Source organism: Silurus aristotelis (assembly GCF_946808225.1).
Source record: "Silurus aristotelis genome assembly, chromosome: 26".
NCBI classification, from domain to species: Eukaryota; Metazoa; Chordata; class Actinopteri; order Siluriformes; family Siluridae; genus Silurus; species Silurus aristotelis.
The window spans coordinates 1472037-1491406 of NC_139599.1; the positions used below are offsets into that span (position 1 = coordinate 1472037).

At 38.7% G+C, this 19370-nt stretch overlaps 1 protein-coding gene and 1 long non-coding RNA gene across 3 annotated transcripts in view; one reads left to right on the forward strand and one right to left on the reverse strand.

Moving 5' to 3' along the window:
• Positions 1-19370, forward strand: part of brinp1 (bone morphogenetic protein/retinoic acid inducible neural-specific 1) — a 113417-nt gene that overhangs the window by 30221 nt on the left and 63826 nt on the right. The window lies entirely within an intron of this gene.
• LOC310720643 lies at positions 7755-12517 on the reverse strand. The gene is made up of 3 exons (XR_014531792.1): positions 11592-12517; positions 9549-11460; positions 7755-9022 (listed from the first exon to the last, which is right to left on the reverse strand). It is a non-coding gene; the product is annotated as an uncharacterized lncRNA (long non-coding RNA).

Sequence of the window (19370 nt, forward strand, 5' to 3'; positions counted from 1 at the left end):
GTGCTCCTGTCCTGTATTTCTCATTCTCTGCCTGGATTCGGCAGATTTTCGCTTTCGTGCGTTCTCTCAGCATTTCAGATCTGTTGGTGCTTGTTTATTACAAATCGTCTGCGGCTTTTTGCTTTCTTCTTTTCGTTTTTGTGTGTGTGAGTTCTCCGAAGCCAAGATTTGAGCATTTTGTGCATTTGAGTGTGTGTATGTGTGTGAGACACATTTACTGGAAGGACCACATTTATGGAGATTTATGGAGATTTGAGGTACTGCTGTAGGTGAGGTGAGGAGGTTCCTGAGGTGCAGTCAACGTTCACATTAATTCATGTTCTATAGTGTTGGATCTTTATAGCAGGAGATCTTCCACTCCAACTCATGGAAAGCAGATCGTAATGGAGCTGGAACAGGTTTGTGCACTTTGTGTCATGTTGGAACAGTTTTTCTGGTCTACTGGTTCAAACGTTTGTGTCCCAACACTTTTGCTACGTTCTTCTTGTGCCTCGAACGTTTATTAAAATCACAATATTCACAATATGTTTCACCATACGCAAAAAACTCCTTTATGGAGATCAGGAAATGTCTACAATTGCTGTCTTACTCAGTGTGGGAGTGGAACCGTATGTTACTATGGTTACAGGTGTTTATAAGGTGTGTAGATGAGTCGTTCAGATGTTGGACTTTTGATAAGATGGTTATGGGTTCAAATCCCAGCACCAGCACTTATGTGCAAGGGCCCAAAAGTGCCTTCCAAACGCAGCGTTTGTTACAAACATTGCTACTTTTAGAACCACCTGCATGTTCAACGCTTTAAACACACACCTGAACTTCTTTCCAGCCAATCACAATCCACTATTCACACCGAGCAGGGTAATAACGTTCTCAGCGTGTATTACAGTGTGTGTGCGCACTACGAGGTGAAACGTAAACACATCGGCAATACACAAACCCGTCATAATTCCAACAGACGTCCCCCAACAACGTTACCATCCCATAATAGTCATTTTTTATTAATATTTGTATAAACAGCATGCTAGGATGAACGGATCGCTCCCCGTCAGCTCACGGCTCGCTCGCGACGAGACGAGACGAGACGAGATGAGACGAGACGATTAAACGCCGCCTCGATACAGCACCGTGCTCCTCATTAAAAATTTAATCTGAAAAGCTGCAATCACATCTGCCTGACATCTGTGCGGCTGTCAGGCACTCGTGAGAGGCTCATCCATCAAACGGCCGTAATCAGAACAAAAGTTCTGTAGGGTTTTTTTGTTCTGCTGTTAGAACACAGGAGTGCAAGAGAGAGAGAGAGAGAGAGAGAGAGAGAGAGAGAGAGAGAGAGAGAGCCTTATGTCCTCAAACCTCTCAGGAAAAATACAATTACATTCGTCTGTTTTACAAACTGATCCTGGATCAGAGACGCACGGAAAGGGGTCGAGAGATTCGCAGTGAGAGGAAATAAAACCGAACAAAAATAAGAGAACCATTCAGACCCAAGCAGGAAAAAAATCTTTATAACATACTTAAAGAATCGAGTGTGTGTGTGTGTGTGTGTGTGTGTGTGTGTGTGTGTGTTTCATGTTCTGAGTGATTCAAGATAGATAGATAGATAGATAGATAGATAGATAGATAGATAGATAGATAGATAGATAGATAGATAGATAGATAGATAGTAGTAATAATGACATCAGTGGCTGATGTTGATGATGAGGATGAAGATGCTCGTGCAGTAAAGGAACTCATAAACAGAACACAAAGTGGCTCTTTCGCCAGGCTGGCATGTTTTCTCCACGGTTTGGTTACCATGGCGATGTAGACCGATTGTTGTGTGTACAATCAGAACAAGCAGGAAGTGCAGGTTCTCCCTCAGCACCTCTCTACAGGATGAGATTAAACACTGTACCATAACAACCTGATCACAGAGACGCAAATCCCTCTAAGCTCTGATCAACGAGACCTTCTGCCTCCAGCCGAGATGACATTCCGCCTCGGCAGCTTAGCCCCGAAAGGTCACCATCACTTTCCTGAATGCTTCCTTTTCTCCTAAAGGTCTGTTTATGGGGATAATTAACCCACAGGACTTCTTGTTTAACCCTGGGTCCTTGGATTTAGATTTTACCGCAATACAGTTGTAAAAATGTGCATTAAACTGTCACTATATCTGAAAAAGTATCAACTTCAGGTGCTGCTGCTGTTCAACACATCACTACAACAGTACCACACAGGTCGGAAATATGATGCAAAGAATGCAAAATGGACTTTTCTGCAGTTTCGGACGAAGTTACTAAAGTTCATCGTCCTTGAAATGTAATTTTTACAACAGGCAGATCTTCTTGAAGCACAGAGGCATTGCTGGAACATGCTGGAACAGGTTTGGGTCTCCTACAAATGAAGAGATCATTTCATGGTAGTGCATCCAATTGTGTTGCTCCAACTTTGTGGTGACAATTTGGAGAAGAACCACATTTACTGTAGCTGGAAAATTCCGGTGTCCTAATACTTTTGTCCGTTCATTAGATCACCTCGGCTCCGATTTATTTATTTTTCTATAAGAACTGTAATTTTAAATCCATCAGGTTTTAAAGCTTCATCTCTGTAAATGTTGTCAAACTGATTGTTTAGGATTAAAATAATTCTCTTGAGCTACACAGTATGTGCATCTCCTTTCCGCATGTATTTCTTAATTAACAGCAATGTGCATCTGGTTGCTCTTCTTATTCTTCTCCTCTGCTTCCTAAATCCATCGCTCATGGCTCGAGGGACTTTTATATCAGTGCTGTTACGACTGCGGCTGTGGTTCAGAGCTCCAGTCCTGGGGACACTTAGTTTTGTGTTTGCCATTAATCTACGCTTATTCGGCTCAGTATCTGACACTTTATGGTGTGTGTTGGAGAGAAGAAAACACTCAAATGTGCCGAGGACCTGAACGGGGAAAGAGCCGGCCTATAAAAGTTCAGGAAAATGTTAATAATGCATGAAGCTCTTCAAAGTTACTCGTGCTGGGACAGGACTATTTAATCTGTGTAGGTGGTGGTCAGTGTGGTCCTACTGTGTGTGTGTGTGTGTGTGTGTGTGTGTGTGTGTGTGTGTGTGTGTGTGTGTGTGTGTGTGTGTGTGTGTTATTTATGGCAAATCATAAAATATAGAAATGTCTATACTTAGTATTGGAGGAAACAGGGAAAGGATGGAACAGGAAGTAAACATGGGCAGATAGAATTGAAAACACAGACAGATATTAAAATAGAGAAAGAAAGGGACAAGGGAACAAAAAGGCATTTAAATACAGTACATTTCACCCCCCAGGTCTTCATATCCCAGGTCTCTGATACAGCGAGAATGAATGTCATAAAACAAGAAACCCAATGAACACAATTCAACACGTCTCCTTTCACTGTAGCCACAACTGCACATCCACGTACATCATCCCTAGCAGAAGATCGATATTCACCTCGTCACATGGTCCCCGTAAATACGTTTTATGCATTATGCTTTCCTGGGGAATGAAGGCAAATAGTGTGTGCAAAACTTTTTTGTGAAAATTGTACAAGTAAGAAAATGCAAAAGTATAAAAAAAAACCCTCAACAATCATTTTAAACAGTTTTATTCGACTTTTCCTCATGATTTAGAGATTTTCTTGAAAATGTCATGTTGTAATTGTTCTTGTTAGTGTTTCTGCGATCAAAACAGTTACTGCTCCTCTGTCAGTCATTGTGGAATGAAAAAAAAACAAAAAAACAACAGGTATTACATTTATCATTACTGTCCAATCAAAAGATGTGAAAATGCCGGCGTTATTGAACACCTGCTAGATAGCCCCTCAGTCACCAACCTGAAATGTGTTCAAAGTGATTCTTGCATTGTTACAGTATTGTTATAGCATAATTACAGTGTTACAGTATTGTTATAGCATAGTTACAGTGTTACAGTATTGTTATAGCAGTTACAGTGTTACAGTATTGTTATAGCAGTTACAGTGTTACAGTATTGTTATAGCAGTTACAGTGTTACAGTATTGTTATAGCATAATTACAGTATTGTTATAGCATAGTTACAGTGTTGCAGTATTGTTATAGCATAATTACAGTATTGGTATAGCAGTTACAGTGTTACAGTATTGTTATAGCATAATTACAGTGTTACAGTATTGTTATAGCAGTTACAGTGTTACAGTATTGTTATAGCAGTTAGTTTTACAGTATTGTTATAGCATAGTTACAGTGTTACAGTATTGTTATAGCATAATTACAGTGTTACAGTATTGTTATAGCATAGTTACAGTGTTACAGTATTGTTATAGCATAATTACAGTGTTACAGTATTGTTATAGCAGTTACAGTGTTACAGTATTGGTATAGCATAGTTACAGTGTTACAGTATTGTTATAGCATAATTACAGTGTTACAGTATTGTTATAGCATAGTTACAGTGTTACAGTATTGTTATAGCATAATTACAGTGTTACAGTATTGTTATAGCAAAGTTACAGTGTTACAGTATTGTTATAGCATAGTTACAGTGTTACAGTATTGTTATAGCAGTTACAGTGTTACAGTATTGTTATAGCAGTTAGTTTTACAGTATTGTTATAGCATAGTTACAGTGTTGCAGTATTGTTATAGCATAATTACAGTATTGGTATAGCAGTTACAGTGTTACAGTATTGTTATAGCATAGTTACAGTGTTACAGTATTGTTATAGCATAGTTACAGAGTTACACTATTGCTATAGCATAATTACAGTGTTACAGTATTGTTATAGCAGTTACAGTGTTACAGTATTGTTATAGCAGTTACAGTGTTACAGTATTGTTATAGCATAGTTACAGTGTTACAGTATTGTTATAGCAGTTACAGTGTTGCAGTATTGCTGTTGCATAGTTACAGTGTTACAGTATTGTTATAGCAGTTACAGTGTTACAGTATTGCTGTTGCATAGTTACAGTGTTACAGTATTGTTATAGCAGTTACAGTGTTACAGTGTTGTTAAAGCATAGTTAGTGTTACAGTATTGCTGTTGCATAGTTACAGTGTTATAGTATTGGTATAGCAGTTACAGTGTTACAGTATTGTTATAGCATAGTTACAGTGTTGCAGTATTGTTATAGCATAGTTACAGTGTTACAGTATTGTTATAGCATAATTACAGTGTTACAGTATTGTTATAGCATAGTTACAGTGTTACAGTATTGTTATAGCATAATTACAGTGTTACAGTATTGTTATAGCATAGTTACAGTGTTACAGTATTGTTATAGCAGTTACAGTGTTACAGTATTGTTATAGCAGTTACAGTGTTACAGTATTGTTATAGCAGTTACAGTGTTACAGTATTGTTATAGCATAATTACAGTATTGTTATAGCATAGTTACAGTGTTGCAGTATTGTTATAGCATAATTACAGTATTGGTATAGCAGTTACAGTGTTACAGTATTGTTATAGCATAATTACAGTGTTACAGTATTGTTATAGCAGTTACAGTGTTACAGTATTGTTATAGCATAGTTACAGTGTTACAGTATTGTTATAGCATAATTACAGTGTTACAGTATTGTTATAGCATAGTTACAGTGTTACAGTATTGTTATAGCATAATTACAGTGTTACAGTATTGTTATAGCAGTTACAGTGTTACAGTATTGGTATAGCATAGTTACAGTGTTACAGTATTGTTATAGCATAATTACAGTGTTACAGTATTGTTATAGCATAGTTACAGTGTTACAGTATTGTTATAGCATAATTACAGTGTTACAGTATTGTTATAGCAAAGTTACAGTGTTACAGTATTGTTATAGCATAGTTACAGTGTTACAGTATTGTTATAGCAGTTACAGTGTTACAGTATTGTTATAGCAGTTAGTTTTACAGTATTGTTATAGCATAGTTACAGTGTTGCAGTATTGTTATAGCATAATTACAGTATTGGTATAGCAGTTACAGTGTTACAGTATTGTTATAGCATAGTTACAGTGTTACAGTATTGTTATAGCATAGTTACAGAGTTACACTATTGCTATAGCATAATTACAGTGTTACAGTATTGTTATAGCAGTTACAGTGTTACAGTATTGTTATAGCAGTTACAGTGTTACAGTATTGTTATAGCATAGTTACAGTGTTACAGTATTGTTATAGCAGTTACAGTGTTGCAGTATTGCTGTTGCATAGTTACAGTGTTACAGTATTGTTATAGCAGTTACAGTGTTACAGTATTGCTGTTGCATAGTTACAGTGTTACAGTATTGTTATAGCAGTTACAGTGTTACAGTGTTGTTAAAGCATAGTTAGTGTTACAGTATTGCTGTTGCATAGTTACAGTGTTATAGTATTGGTATAGCAGTTACAGTGTTACAGTATTGTTATAGCATAGTTACAGTGTTGCAGTATTGTTATAGCATAATTACAGTGTTACAGTATTGTTATAGCATAGATACAGTGTTACAGTATTGTTATAGCATAGTTACAGTGTTACAGTATTGTTATAGCAGTTACAGTGTTACATTATTGTTATAGCAGTTAGTGTTACAGTATTGTTATAGCATAGTTACAGTGTTGCAGTATTGTTATAGCATAATTACAGTATTGGTATAGCAGTTACAGTGTTACAGTATTGTTATAGCATAGTTACAGTGTTACAGTATTGTTATAGCATAGTTACAGAGTTACACTATTGTTGTAGCATAATTACAGTGTTACAGTATTGTTATAGCAGTTACAGTGTTACAGTATTGTTATAGCAGTTACAGTGTTACAGTATTGTTATAGCATAGTTACAGTGTTACAGTATTGTTATAGCAGTTACAGTGTTGCAGTATTGCTGTTGCATAGTTACAGTGTTACAGTATTGTTATAGCAGTTACAGTGTTACAGTATTGCTGTTGCATAGTTACAGTGTTACAGTATTGTTATAGCAGTTACAGTGTTACAGTGTTGTTATAGCATAGTTAGTGTTACAGTATTGCTGTTGCATAGTTACAGTGTTATAGTATTGGTATAGCATAGTTACTGTGGTGTTACAGTGTTGTTATAGCAGTTAGTGTTACAGTATTGCTGTTGCATAGTTAGTGTTACAGTATTGTTATAGCAGTTACAGTGTTACAGTGTTGTTATAGCATAGTTAGTGTTACAATATTGCTGTTGCATAGTTAGTGTTATAGTATTGGTATAGCATAGTTACTGTGGTGTTACAGTGTTGTTATAGCATTATTACAGCGTTACAGTGTTGTTATAGCATAGTTACAGTGTTACAGTATTGTTATAGCATTATTACAGCATTACAGTGTTGTTGTAGCATAGTTACAGGGTCGTTAAAAAATTATTTGGCATATTTACGGTGTTCTTACAATATTCCTATTGTACATTTACAGCATATTTTAATATTATTCTTATAGTCAACCTCTTATATAAACGTCAGCTTCTGGGTCACGTTATTTTTTTGCAGAACAATGTCGCACCTTTGACTGTTTACAGCATTATTCTCTACTGAAAAGCTGCTTGTGACACGTGCCTTTACAAAGCCTTAACACAGGTGGCGTGTGTAGTGTGCAACGTGAGAGGAATAAACACACACACACACACACACACACACACACACACACACACACACACACACACACACACACAGAGAGAGAGAGAGTGGGTTCATTCGATTCCTGCTGATTCGCCACATCAGAATTCAAGACCACATAAAAAGCAGGGGAGAAAATAAAGGCCAGCCATGTGGGTGGCTATCTGTTTATCCACACACACACACACACACACACACACACACACACACACACACACACACAGGATGATGAGGTCGGATCACCCTTTTCTCCGTGATCATTGTTCTCGTCTCTTTCTGTGGCTCTGGTGCGGACGGGAAATCCAATATAAATGCTAATCTGTCTATTAGTACACTTTAGAGAGCCACGAGCGCTCATTGTGCGGCAATCAAAGGCCGAGATGGACGATTTCTTATTTAGAACAAAAATATTTATGAACGTGCCGATCTGCTTATTGATCAGGTGTCAGGGAGAGAATGGAAGAAAGGCGGATCGCGGCCGTTTCGACGCAGTCGCCCAGCTCGGGATCCATTACGGGGCGAATCTTCTTTCACCAGGGTTTAACAAGAAGGTGAATGGAAAATAATAAAGTCATCACTGCGAGGAGACGATCGTGATATTCAGCCTTTATTATAGAGTAAAAGAGGTCTCTGGCACGGCACGGAGAGGCGTCAGGGGGCCGCCGGGTTAATAACGAGACTGAGACCTCGGAGCAAATAGACTTCTCCGAGCAAAACCGTTAACAAATCTCCGCTTCTGATCGGATCCGTGTTTTTTTTTTTTTTTTTTTTTCCCGATTCCATATTTCCACAGAGACCTTGTGTTCACATCCACAGCTTGTTCCACTACTTCAATCTGGCGCTCTCTCCAATCTGAAGAAATAAAAAGAACTGGTTCTATTTGAGATGATTATGTGTGTCGAGCAATCATGGAAACTCTCTGTGAAATAAAATTATTGTCAAGCATTTCCAGATAGTCCAGGTGCAGGAACTGCACAATATAACACAAATCTGTAGAGGGAAAAAAAGAACAACAAAAAAAAACAAGGAAAGGAACATTCATACATCGTATTTAAGTGTGTTGGTTCAAATCTCAGCAGTTCCCTAAAGCAAGACTCTTCATCATTCGGTTACATGTACTGCAGATTTTATAGAGAAATGAATGATAGCGATAGAATTAACAGTTACAAAATGAAGGAATAAACACACTCTGACAAATAACCGACGACATGTCAGTGCGAGGAAGTGGAGTTACCGTTTCCATGGCAACAAGTATTTGAATCCTTTTATGCCACACCAATTTGACAATCTACATTAAACCTCTTTTATTTTTATCCGGTTATAGTTACCTGGAATCGTTACTTTTTCCTCCAAGGGAACCCTTAAAGGTCCTATAAAGGTATCATATAGACGTCATAGACACATACGCTGCACATTGTATTGTCGGGTTACACAATCCTCGGCTAAGACAGTGGGGTCTTGTGGCTGACAACCTTGTGCTCCAGAACATCTGATCACATGCACATTATCAACTTGTGCTGTTAATATCATGAACAGCAGCTACGCTAATTCCTCTCCACTGCTTCTCTTTCTCTCCCCATCCCGAGGCTTCCTGAGGTTTGGCCAGCTCCAGTCACGTCCCACCTCGTGAAGATTATGGACCTATGGATGATCATGGAGAAGTAGATGCCGAGTGTTTAAAGGCCCTGGCATGGAGAAGCTGATGCTGGATCTATGATGATCACAAATTGTTCTGTATTGTTGAAAGATTTATGACCAAACTTTTGATGTCACCCATATGAGGATGGGTTCCCCTTTGAGTCTGGTTCCTCTCAAGGTTTCTTCCTCATATCATCTAAGGGAGTTTTTCCTTGCCACTGTCGCCACGGCTTGCTCATCAGGGACAAACGCACACCATTCACCTTCACTGTTGTTTTCTGTAAAGCTGCTTTGAGACAATGTCTGTTGTGAAAAGCGCTATACAAATAAACTTGACTTGACTTGACTTGACTGAGGGATTTAGGAATGTAACCGAATACGAATACGTTATACAGATCGAGGAGATCAAATAATCCTGAACAAATATAAATAAGAATACAAACCAAATACAAACAACTATAAATCCAATACTTGTTTACATACACCAACCAGGCATAACTTTATTATTGAGTTGGTCCTCTTTTGCTGCTAAAACAGTTCTGACCCGTCGAGCATCAACAGCATCAACTTCTTCAGCGGTGTGAGCTACAGGAGCTCGTCTGTTTGATCGGACCACACGGACCAGCCTTCGCTCCTCACGTGCATCAATGATCCTCGTCCCCCACGACCCTGTCGCCGGTTCACTACTGTTCCTTCCTTGGAGCACTTTTGATAGATTCTGACTACTGCAGACCAAAAACATCCCACAAGAGCTGCAGTTTTGGAGACGTTCTGACCCAGTCGTCTAGACGTCACAAATCCACCCACTAACAAGTGCCATAATAAAGAACTCATCATGTTATTTATTTACCGGTCATAAGGTTAATGTACGGACAAGTATTGGAACACCTGACTTTTCCAGATGTATATGGTTTTTCCACATATTTGGAGACACAAGATTGTATCTGAGATTTTCGGATTCAAGAGCATGACATTTTCTTTTCACTTGAACTTAAACTAACCTGTTCCAGCACAACAATGTCCCTGTGCACAAATCGAGCTCCATGAAGATCTGCTTTCTATGGTTTGGAGTAGAAGATCTCCTTATTGCCAGATTTAAAAAAACTCCCACCTGGTGTAACATTTTTATTTCCAAAGGTTTTTTAAACCATTTGAAGAAAAAATATATTATACAGTATGATGTGGATATTTAATTAATATATATATATATATAAAATCACTCATTCCTCTCAATAAATAAATAAACAGTGAATGTTTTGTTTATAATGACCTCTCGTTACAAACAAACAAACAAACAAAACAAAAACACGCCCAGCCTGTGTTTGAGAAAAGCAACCATCTGCTTGCCGTCGAAATCACGGCGCTCTGAAGTGAACGCTGGATGTTGATGTTAATTCCCGCCTGCCAAAACAGCTCTTGACTCATAGGCGTATTAGAGTGTATAATAGCACGTATGCATACTTCCTGCTTTTCTTTCTGCGCAGCCCCTTGTTATCTGCAACCTGTTTTTTTTTTCTCGAGGACGCTCACTGCAGAGGATGCTGTAATCATCGCATCTCGTACGTACGGCCCTCGCACTGCCAAGCGCAATTTAACCACGATTTGTCAAACTGTTTATGCTAATGCGGGTAATTTTATGTTTGCCTCATCAGCTTAATTAGGTGGCGACTAATCAATTTATGATTAAAACGATACGACAGGCCGCTGCTCGCTGAGGCCCGGATTCGGTTTGATGAGAAACTTTCAAGGTCGATGCACTTTATTGGAGTTTATAGTGGAACGTCACTAGTAAGCTCTTAGAATATATTATATCATATTACATTACATTATATATCACAGTATGTAATTTTGAGATGGGAAGCACTTTGACAAGGAGTTTCCTAGTATATGACTATGGAGATCCCTAATATATATATATATTCGGGATCTCCATAACTGAGGCCGGTGCGATTTGCATCTCAATGCATAGCCAACGATACGATAAATTACAGATACACATGAAGCAGCTACCAGTGTGATGCGTTACGATGCAATGTAAACAAATATGATTATTTATCCAATATGATAAAAATAGGTTACTTTTATTCAAAGAAAATATCTGAAATAAATCCAGACGTTCTTTCCCTGTTGTGTCTGCAGGAAGTTACAGCTCTACCTCTGCCATGTTAATCTGCATTTGATGTGACTCTCAGGACACGCCTCGGTTTCCATAGTGTTGCGAAACGTCATATTCACGTAGCAGCAGCGGTGCTGAGAGAAACGTGCTCAAGAAACTTTTAACGACGAGAAATCGATCTGCATAGAAAATATCGTCTACAAACTATTGGTCGCTTTAAAAAAAAATAACAGTGTAGCGCATCTACTAATTATTACATACAAGTAAATTGTTTTCTACCGATGAAAAGATGTTGAAAAAGGTTGCATCGCGATACAAACGACAACTTGTATCAGATGCACACTTTTTTCAATCGATGCATCACATTGTTGACTTTTATGCAGATGCACCGATACAAATCACTGAATTATTATTATTATTATATTACAGTATATATTAGAGACAATAAGTAGGAAAATATTGAAAAACACCACTTATTTGATTTTCTTTAATTTTTGTATAAACCATTTATTAGTGTATTTTCTTCATTTTCCAAGCAGCAAATTAACCTGAAATAAGACCTTTAACATAAATCTATAAATTGAGGGTCTGATTTGTGGTAGAAATGTGCAGTTTGCTTGACAAAGAAGCTAATATCATGTATACTTACAATTATACAGGAACAAAAAGGTTATTTCGCTTTTCATGTTACGGACAAACAGCAAAAAAAAAACCCAAAACAAAACAAACAAAAAAAAAAACAACTCAAAAATTGTGTGTTTTTGTAATGTACTGACACTGGAGACTCCTTCCATAAATGTTAAAAACAAGACCCAATGTACGGAATGTTGATGTACCACACTGAACTGTTATACTGAACTGTTAATATAGAGACAGTAATGTGACGTATTTAAGCCTATGGTTTTTTCTGGATGAAATGAAAGAGCTCTGATATCAATCCCGTCCCTGGCTGATGGATCTTTTGTGAATTGGCTCATTGGATTTTTTTTGTGTGTAGTTTTTTTTTTTTTTTTTTTGCACAGACTAATCCCAAGCGGTTCAGCTTGTCCTGGGGTAATTAGATTGAGCTGGATCATTTAGATGCTGTACAGATAGCAGGAGAAATGAGAAGAATGAATAATATGGACACACACACACACACACACACACACACACACACACACACACACACATACACACACACACACACACACACACACACACACACACACACACACACAGATCTGGGCTTAGACAGATTCTGCAGGAAGACAAGCTGAACAAAGGTCAGCTTCAAGGTGAGAAATAATTAAGGGGGCTTTCGGTTCGTCTTGGTGCACAACAGCACTCCAATCAGTGTCAAGTACACACAAGCGTGCACACACACACACACACACACACACACACACACACACACACACACACACACACACACACACACACACACACACACGTGTGTATTGTCTATGAACTTAATGAGTCTACTCTTCCTCTTGATGTGAAGACTACTACCTAAATGTGAAAAGGTCATTTATAGGAATATTTTTACACGATCAAATTTTTATATGATTATATTTGTAAATATTTTTCACTATGCTGAACCTTAAAACTAACCAGATATAATAAAGGTCGCCCCACACTCTCGACCCTGCTCTAATCATCCACCGCACCGCGATTTCTCTAATTGCAGTCAGGAAGAGCGGCTAATTAGCGTCGAACCCGAGCTTTCAGGGTTAAACAACTCGGTAAATAAGCCAGTAGGCTGTGTGTCCGTCCCGCAAACACCCGCAAAAAAGCATGATGGGAAAGTGAAAAACGTGTTTCCGAGAGGGTTGGATCATGAACTTCACTTATGCAATAGAATTATGCAATGCAGAACATTAAACTGCACCTGGGTTACGAAGTAGGCTGCCTAGATAGTGAGCCATTTTCGGTCTTGGTGCTCTTTATAGCAACCCAGACGACCCTTTGTGTCTCATCAGAGTCGGGTGAAGTTGGAAAGCATAAGATAGAAGAGATGAACTGTAGAAGTTCTCCGAAAAGTCTGAGCGTGAGAACAGCATTGGTTTTATTTATTTATTGTTTTAGTTAGAAACTAAAGTTCGCCTGGTGCCTTGGAAATGTGAAGAAAGAAAAGTAAGAAAAAGAAACTTTGTCACGTTCTTTTTACAGCACAGTAAAATTCTTTCTTCGCATATCACAGAGATGTTAGGAAGCAGGATCAGCCATGATACAGCACAGAGGGGTAAGGGCCTTACTCAAGGGCCCCAAGAGTGGCAGCTTGGGCTTCATACCAGGGCTTCAACCACCGACTTTCAGATCAGGAACCCAAAGCCTTAACCACTGAACAACTACTTCCGGGAATAATTGCAAATTTTTTTTGGATCGGAGCGGGAAAGATTTTCTGTTTATAAAAAAGTCATTTTGTAACTACACAGAGCAGTCACGTGTTCACGTGTTCACGTGCAGCCACAACGGCTAGTGGAGGAGCAGAACTCGAAAAGCCTCCCACATCATCCAAATCAGAATAATGGGAGCATTTTACAACTTTGCTGATCCGATACATGATCCGATCCGTAACGTGATCTGACCCGTGAGTTTTGTGATCCGTTGCACCACTAATGTATATGATATGGACAAAAGTTTGACCTTAAAAAAAAACATGCTTTTAAATCCTCTCGTTCCACTTCGAGTGCCATTTGCTCTCATAATAAACTCCACTCATCCAGGAAGATGTTCCACTTGTTACATTGGTAAATGTCTATAGCTTTTAAGACCTTTCCTGGGGGGCACAAGAGTGGCAGCTTAGTGTGGCATGGATTTAAAGTCAACCAAAGTCCAATGCCTTAACCACTCATTTACCACCTCCCCACTAGATTTTGGAGTTTGCTTGTGGTGATTTGTGGATATTCCATCTCCATGGAGCCGGCTTTGTGCACTTTGTGTCATGCTGGAACACGTTTGGGTCTCCAAGTTCAAGGAAAGGAAAAATGTCACGCTCCTTACACCCAAAGACGTCCTGTACAATACAAATATGCAATGAATAGAAGGAGTCTCCAGTTCCAGGACTTTGAAACCGTGTTTTACAGGATTTTAATGAAAAGCCTTAACTTTTACCTGCAGGTGATGGACAGAACACACTTTTATCTCCACAAGGATTCAGCGTACACACTTACTGTTTTAATTATAACTAACTAAAAAAAAAAATTTGTGCGGAATTAGTGCGGTAAAGCTTGCGGATTATGAGGCGTATGAAGTTTAATTTGATTTTCTCGAGCTGATTTGATTTGGTGTACAATGCGCTCTCTGTTCCACTTTCCCCGGGGCATATTTCAGCCAGAGGTGCCTGCTGTTAATTAGTGGGACATGAATATTTAGTTAAACATTGTGTTTAAATGGAAATCACTTGACCAGGAGGGCATAAGGAGCTTTCACATTTACACAGGCTAAAAAGAAAAAAGTCACATTTCTTATATTCTCTTTTTTAAAAATAGTAATTCTGTGTTTGTCTTACAAGAGATTTTTTTAAAGTTTATTTTGTATTTCTTCATCCAGACTGGATAGAATGATGTTGTCGAGCCCCACTGTGTCTCCGATCAAGAAAAAACTTCTAGCGAGCAGATAGCGACGATAGAAAAAGAGCAGAAAAAAGAACGGCGATGATGCATGTGGCGACCCCAAGTGGTGGCAACTTCCAATATAAGGGTTTAAATAAATAAATAAAGGCATTTGACAAAATAAATGGTAAGAAGCACACATGATGAGACTGATCAGTGTTACACTTGGCTCTGAAACACCAAAAACACAGAAAATACATGCTCTAACACCGAGACAACCGGAATCTGTGGACCGCCGTACATGCAGGCAACATCCCATCGTAACGCACTGCATAAACGCCGCTATGTTTGCAGAACTTTTCTTTTTTTCTTCTTCAACATTTTTAGTCGTATCGCTATTTTCATTATAAGATTAAAAAATCGTAACTCGAGTATAGACCTGTATAGATTTGATTTAATATTCATAATGCCATATACACTGCAGATTAAATAAACTGAACACTGTTCTATAGGACACATTTTTTTTTTTTCTGAACCCAGTTTTTCATTTATTAAATAGAGATTTTTGTTGAATTATTATAAAAACAAAATATTATTTGGTATATAGTGTTTTCTTCCATTTAAATCAGTGGTCCCCAACCCCCTGGCCGCGGACCGGCACCGGTCCGTGGGTCAATTGGTACCGGGCCACCCAGAAAGAATACAAAACTTACTTATCTGATTCTGAACGATGTTTTGTGTTCGAAAATTCTCTACTCCACATCTGTCTATGATTCTTGATGCAGGTCATGATGCCTCTGTCACATGTCTTACCTCCATCCACTACCTTCTTAAAGAAGCTCCGGCTGCCAACACATAATACATTACCGCTAAATTCAAACCCCCAAGTGAGCAAAATGAAAAAAACAACAACACAGTGGATTATTATTATATTTAGAAAACACCAGTTTTTGTGGTTGGTACATTTTATTTGGTTGTATTTATCCACCACACATTAAAGGCCGGTCCGTGAAAATATTATCCGACGTTAATCCGGTCCGAGGCTCTATAAAGGTTGGGGACCGCCGCTTTAGATGACATTTTTACAATTTAAAAATCAGATATATGATGAACAATTATTTTGTAAATGCTGTTAGTGCAACATAATTACAAACATATTGGAATGAGCGCATTAATATAAACTCGCACATATATGCATGGGATTGAATGGTAAAAAAAAAAAAGGTCTATTTCATGGTATGTATTTACTGTGTAGTTAAATGTGTTATATTTTGTGTAGTTATTCTGCCTGTATGTCTGGTTAAACAGCTTTTTGTGCCTTTTTATTGTATTTGTAAGTGTAAATATCTCTATTACTAGACACCCCCTCACCCCACCCCCCCGCCCCCTTATTTACTCTTTTGTTAATGTTGAATATTTGCTGCAGTTTGTCTGTAGCCTCGCTCATGCGTGGTCTGATGTCTGTACATGTGACAAATAAAACTTGAAAGTAGCACAAACGTATGTAGAAGAGGGCAGATAGTTTCTTCACAGTGTGACTCGGAGTGGAGTTTTTCAGAGCTGTGATGTGATAAATCATGACATGTAATTGCTTCACATACACTGTGTGGATGAAGGTACTGAGACACCTGACTAAAGTTATAAAGAAGGTCACTTGAAATAGGAGTCCCAAATCAGTTCTTGCATGACGATGCGCCTGTGCAAATTCCAGCTCCATGAACATCTGCTTGGGTTGGAGTTGGAAGATCTCCTGCTATAGAGCTTACAAATGTACCTGACTTTACTTACACCCTTGTGGCTGAATGAATCTCTACAAATCTCAATAGGGGGTGGAGCTTATTAGAAAAGGAAATAGGGACTAAATGTGGAATGGGAAGTTCAGAAATGAGCACATACCAATTTTATGGTTTGTACCAAACTGTTCTCTGTGAAGTGTGTATATAGAGAAATGAGACGTTATGTAATATATGGAATGTGTCTCCAGAGTCATGGATTTTTCAGAATCATGCCACGCTGCAACTGCGCGTCCAATTTCCTTTGAATGAAAGAAAAACTAAAGGCGGGTGAGGAAGATCAAAACAGGATCTCTTTTCATGAAAATTCCATGCAAATTGCTGCTGTACCCGTACCAAGCGTGAGCCCTTTCCAATTTAATCTAATAAAACACAACACGGACTCTGAGCTTGTTTTCACAACACACTCATCTCCCTGACATTTTATTTAGCACCATCAAATTAGCTGACATGCAGGTGTGTGTGTGTGTCTGTGTGTGTGTTTGTGTGTGTGTGTGTGAAAACAGTCCTTTCCCTCTCTTCACATTAGCACACAAATGCAGCCGTCACAATGCGAGTTGAGCTCAGAGCACTGTGCTGCTGCAAAGCTCCGTGATAAGCCGTGGTATTAGCACCCGATTGGCTGATTAGATTCCGGGTTTAGGCTTGACACAGCCGCCGGCTCAGCGCATGACACACACACTCTGCGTCATACACACTTCATTAGAGCGACAGCTTATCTTTTTAGGTCAATTACAGCAAGTGTGATCTTCGGAAAGAGCTGTACTGTAACACAGGCGGATCGACTCGCATAGCTGAGAGGAAGCGCAAAGGGATTCGTTTGATTTCGTCTCTTTCGCTTGTTTTAGGTGTTTGTAGGTGAATGTCCACTGTGATGGTTCCTAATAGTTGCAGTGCATGTTGTATTGAAGAGTGTTAGACAACTATATAGAGTATAATGGACTGGAGTAGAGTGGAGCAGCATGTAGTGGAGTAGAGTAGAGTAGAGTACAGTGTTATAGAGTGTGATGGAGTGTAGTGGAGTATTGTAGAGTGTAGTACAGGTGTATAGAGTGTAATGGAGTGTACTGGAGTATTGTGGAGTGTAGTACAGTTGTATAGAGTGTAATGGAGTGTAGTGGAGTGTAGTATAGTTGTATAGAGTGTGATGGAGTGTAGTACAGTTGTATAGAGTGTGATGGAGTGTAGTGGAGTATTGTAGAGTGTAGTACAGGTGTATAGAGTGTAATGGAGTGTACTGGAGTATTGTGGAGTGTAGTACAGTTGTATAGAGTGTAATGGAGTGTAGTGGAGTGTAGTATAGTTGTATAGAGTGTGATGGAGTGTAGTACAGTTGTATAGAGTGTGATGGAGTGTACTGGAGTATTGTGGAGTGTAGTACAGTTGTATAAAGTGTAATGAGTGTAGTGGAGTATTGTGGAGTGTAGTACAGTTGTATAGAGTGTGATGGAGTGTAGTGAAGTATTGTGGAGTGTAGTACAGTTGTATAGAGTGTGATGGAGTGTAGTGGAGTATTGTGGAGTGTAGTACAGTTGTATAGAGTGTGATGGAGTGTAGTGAAGTATTGTGGAGTGTAGTACAGTTGTATAAAGTGTAATGAGTGTAGTGGAGTATTGTGGAGTGTAGTACAGTTGTATAGAGTGTGATGGAGTGTAGTGGAGTATTGTGGAGTGTAGTACAGTTGTATAGAGTGTGATGGAGTGTAGTGAAGTATTGTGGAGTGTAGTACAGTTGTATAGAGTGTAATGAGTGTAGTGGAGTATTGTGGAGTGTAGTACAGTTGTATAGAGTGTGATGGAATGTAGTGAAGTATTGTGGAGTGTAGTACAGTTGTATAGAGTGTAATAAAGTGTAGTGGAGTATTGTGGAGTGTAGTACAGTTGTATAAAGTGTAATGAGTGTAGTGGAGTATTGTGGAGTGTAGTACAGTTGTATAGAGTGTGATGGAGTGTAGTGGAGTGTAGTATAGTTGTATAGAGTGTGATGAAGTGTAGTGGAGTATTGTGGAGTGTAGTACAGTTGTATAGAGTGTGATGGAGTGTACTGGAGTATTGTGGAGTGTAGTACAATTGTATAGAGTGTAATGGAGTGTAGTGGAGTGTAGTATAGTTGTATAGAGTGTGATGAAGTGTAGTGGAGTATTGTGGAGTGTAGTACAGTTGTATAGAGTGTGATGGAGTGTACTGGAGTATTGTGGAGTGTAGTACAGTTGTATAGAGTGTAATGAGTGTAGTGGAGTATTGTGGAGTGTAGTACAGTTGTATAGAGTGTGATGGAGTGTAGTGAAGTATTGTGGAGTGTAGTACAGTTGTATAAAGTGTAATGAGTGTAGTGGAGTATTGTGGAGTGTAGTACAGTTGTATAGAGTGTGATGGAGTGTAGTGAAGTATTGTGGAGTGTAGTACAGTTGTATAGAGTGTGATGGAGTGTAGTGAAGTATTGTGGAGTGTAGTACAGTTGTATAGAGTGTAATGAGTGTAGTGGAGTATTGTGGAGTGTAGTACAGTTGTATAGAGTGTGATGGAGTGTAGTGAAGTATTGTGGAGTGTAGTACAGTTGTATAAAGTGTAATGAGTGTAGTGGAGTATTGTGGAGTGTAGTACAGTTGTATAGAGTGTGATGGAGTGTAGTGAAGTATTGTGGAGTGTAGTACAGTTGTATAGAGTGTGATGGAGTGTAGTGAAGTATTGTGGAGTGTAGTACAGTTGTATAGAGTGTGATGGAGTGTA